Source organism: Schistocerca nitens, chromosome 2 (assembly GCF_023898315.1).
Source record: "Schistocerca nitens isolate TAMUIC-IGC-003100 chromosome 2, iqSchNite1.1, whole genome shotgun sequence".
NCBI classification, from domain to species: domain Eukaryota; kingdom Metazoa; phylum Arthropoda; class Insecta; order Orthoptera; family Acrididae; genus Schistocerca; species Schistocerca nitens.
In genome coordinates this window covers 356,043,876-356,048,008 of record NC_064615.1, presented here as the reverse complement: position 1 = coordinate 356,048,008, position 4,133 = coordinate 356,043,876, and the positions used below count along the sequence as shown (strand labels likewise).

General features: G+C 46.5%; 1 pseudogene; it reads right to left on the bottom strand.

Annotated features, from left to right (window-relative positions):
* Positions 1–528: 528 nt before the first annotated feature.
* Positions 529–646, bottom strand: LOC126238505 (5S ribosomal RNA; annotated as a pseudogene).
* Positions 647–4,133: the final 3,487 nt, after the last annotated feature.

Here is a 4,133-nt window from a genome sequence, read left to right as displayed (position 1 = left end):
GTCATTTGAATCGGCGCAGGGTCGCTGTCTCCCTTGGTTGTGGAACGACACTCGTCACTCCCATCATAGGACGGACTGTGCCCTTGGGTGTTCTGAAAGCTTTCGTCGTCGCGGTGGATCACATTCGTAATGTGATCCACTCATTCCTGCACCTCGTCACTGTATTCAAATAGATCCATTTAACGAGCAGTGACCAGTTAGCAGGAGTTTTCTCCATCCTAGAATTTTTCTAGAATAGAGAATGTGCAACAAGATCATTTACTGGCACTGTACTATTACAATAAACATTGCTGCAGTGAATACATAGCTTCTGCCCATGTGAAAAAGCACTCCGTCTTCAGGCCACAAGTGGCCCATCGGTACCATCCGACCGCCGTGTCATCCTCAGCGGAGGATGCGGATAGGAGAGGCGTGTGGTCAGCACACTGCTCTCCCAGTCGTCATGATGGTTTTCTTTGACCAGAGCCGCTACTATTCGGTCGAGTAACTCCTGAATTGGCATCACGAGGCTGCGTTTACCCAGAAAAATGGCAACAGCGCATGGCGGCCCGGACGGTCACCCATCCAAGTGCTGGCCACGTCCGACAGCGCTTAACTTCGGTGATCTGACGGGAACTGGTGTATGCACTGCGGCAAGGCCGCCGCCCTTTTTCCCCACGTGAGCGCTGCAGTAAACCAATACGGAGCATTCATAAACAATCACGCTTTAATTCCAAATTGTTAGTGTGATTTTTCGGCCGTATGTTTCGATTGTGGTCAGAGATGAAAGGGAATTGTGCACCTGTAATAGTATGCGATAAGAATGATACTTTGATATATCCCTAGATTTGGACAATTAACGCTCTGGTGTCAGTGTAGAGTGGGCATAGACAAGGCTGTAATTTCACAGCCAGAGCAGCAGTGTCTACACTGTGTGGTATCAGTCCTCTCTCTATTCTTTTTCGTTTATCAGTAGCTACTTTCACTAATGACTTGCATCCTAGAAGTGACTGCCGGACATTTTTTACAGTTACCATTATTACTGTGTTCCACTGCACCACATTTAGAATCTTACTCTTTGTTATTTTGTCAATAATTTGCCATAAAGCCCTGAAACGCAAACCATATTATATTAATTAACTATTTACAATATTTATACTACCTGATCAAAAGCATCCAGACACCTGCTAACGGACATTAATATGGGATGTGTCCACGCTTTGCCTTTATGACACCTTGGACTCTGCTGGCGACACTTTGAATGAAATGTTTGAGCGTCTTTGGAGGAATGGCAGCCCATGCTTCCTGAAGAATCGAAACTAGGACAAGTAGTGATGTTGGACGCTGGGGTGTGGAGCGAAATCGACGTTCAGCTCATCCCAAAGGTGTCCCATTGGGTTCAGGTTGGGACCCTGTGATGTCCAGTCCATTTCAGGAATGTTATCGACCACAAACCGTTGCCTCACAGATGTTTCTTTACGAAATGGTGCATTGTCATATTGATGCAAACAGTCATCACCTTCGAACTGTCCCTCTACAGTTCGCAATACACAATGCTGTAAATTTTGTTCACATTCCGCATTTAGCGTTTTCTTAATAGCAATAAGGGGGCCACACGCTAACCACGAAAAGCATTCCTATATTATACTGAAGCGCCAAATAAACTGGTATAGGAATAAATATTCAATACAGAGATATGTTGATAGGTAGAATACGGTGCTGCGGTTGGCAACGCCTATATGAGACAAGTGTCTGGTGCAGTTGTTAGATCGGCTACTGCTGCTACAATGGCAGGTTATCAAGATTTAAGTAAGTTTGAACGTGGTGTTACAGTCCAAGCACGAGCGATGGTAGCGATGAAGTGAGGATTTTTCACGTACGAGTATTTCACGAGTATATCGTGCATATCAGGAATCCGGTAAAATATCAAATCCCCGACATCGCTGCAGCCGGAAAAAGATCCTATAGGAATGGGACCATCGACAACTAAAGATAATCGTTCAACGTGACAGAAGTGCAACCCTTCCTCATACTGCTCCAGATTTCAATGTTGGGCCATCAACAAACGTCAGCGTGCGAACCATTCAACGAAACATCATCGATATGGGCTTTCGGAGTCGAAGGGCCACTCGTGTACCCTTGATGACTGCACGACACAAAGCTTTACACCTCGCCCAGGCCCGTAAACATCGACATTGGACTGTTGATGACTGGAAACGTGTTGCCTGGTCGGGCGAGTTTCGTTTCAAATTGTATCGAGCGGATGGGCGTGTATAGGTATGGAGACAATCTCATGAATCTATGAATCCTGCATGTCAACAGGGGACTGTTCAAGCTGGTGGAGGCTGTGTAATGGCGTGGGTCGCGTACAGTTGGAACGATATGGGACCCCTGATACATCTAGATACGACTCTGACAGGTGACATGTACATAAGCATCCCGTCTGAGCACCTGCGTCCATTCACGTCCATTGTGCATTCACGACGGACTTGAGTAATTCCAGCAGGACAATGCGTCACTCCATACGTCCAGAATTGCTACAGAGTGGGTCCAGGAACACTCTTCTGAGTTTAAACACTTCCGCTGGCCACCAAACTTCCCAGACGTGAACACTACTGAACACATCTTATATGCCTTGCAACGTGCTGTTCAGAAGCGATCTCGCCCCCCTTGTACACTTACGGATTCATCGACAGCCCTGCAGGATTCATGGTGTCAGTTCCCTCCAGCACTACTTCAGACTTTAGTCGAGTCCATGCGACGTCGTGGTGCGGCGCTTCTGCGTGTTCGCGGGGGCCAACACGATATTAGGCAGGTGCACCAGTTTCTTTGGCTCTTCAGTGTATAGCTTCACTTCCTCCGTACTTCAGTGTGGAATGTATGTCATAAGTGTAACCTTCTATCCCAATCCTACAGGGAGTGGCGTGATTCATCACTCCAAATCGCTCGTTTCCAGTCATCCATCGTCCAGTGACATCGCTCTTTAAGCCACCTCAAGCGTTGCTTAACACTTAGTACAGAAATGTGTGGCTAATGAGAGCCCCCCCCCCCCCCGACCATTGTAGCATTCTTTTAAGTCCCTAAGCACAGTCATTGTGCTACCTGGACTGCTGGAAGCACTTTGAAACTCAGAAGCACTTTGAAACTCACGAGTGATTCCTTCCGCTGATTTCACGCCCTGTCCGTCAGTACATCAGGTATGACCGATCTTGATTTATCAGTGACTGGTCGTTCGCGTTTCCGTCTCACAATCACGTCACCAACAGTCGAATTTTGCAGCTCTAAAATGGTTGAATCTCCCTGATGGATCTGTTATTCGTATGAATAGTAGTAGTAATAAAAAGACGCTACCAATAATAATGAGAAATGAAGAAATCAATGTGATAGTGTCAGGTACTTTTGTTCATAATTCTGTTATGATATTACTTTCGTATAACGATGGGCATTCCACTAACTGGAGTCCGTGACCCCAGACCTGGGTCACAGCATTCGGTATTTGATTCAGAAAATGCGGCCTGCATCATTGTGTCAGGTTTCTTGGCACGGAGGGTGTCGTCCACTGAAAATGTGACTTGTCTCTCCGTCGGCTGGCAGTCGAGACTTAGTGACGTGCTAGCTTCTGTTTCTCTGTTAGTGACCGAAATTTGCATAGATTCTGGCCTTGAAATGCACTCCAGCAGTAATAGCTAAGACACATCATAAAATCAGGACTCGAAATTCTTGGTACGCAGTGAGAACTTCGCGACTACGGAATCAAGCATTGACATCAATGGGTCAAAGCTAGAGAATCGGCTTTATCAAAAATGGTTCAAATGGCTCTGAGGACTATGAGACTTAACGTCTGAGGTCATCAGTCCCCTAGACTTAGAACTACTTAAACCTAACTAACCTAAGGACAGCACACACAGTCCTGCCCGAGGCAGGATTCGAGCCTGCGACCATAGCAGCAGCGCGATTCCCGACTGAAGCGCCTAGAACCGCTCGTTCACAACGGTCGGCTCGGCTTTATCTCCTTGAGAAAATGCCAAGGTCTTCAGTAACGCAATGCTGTTGATCATCTAGTGTCATACGGTAGAAACGATAATCTCTTAAATAAACCATCTCTTCATCGACTGAACTCTTTGATTAAGGGACAGGAAAATTCCACGCTGAGT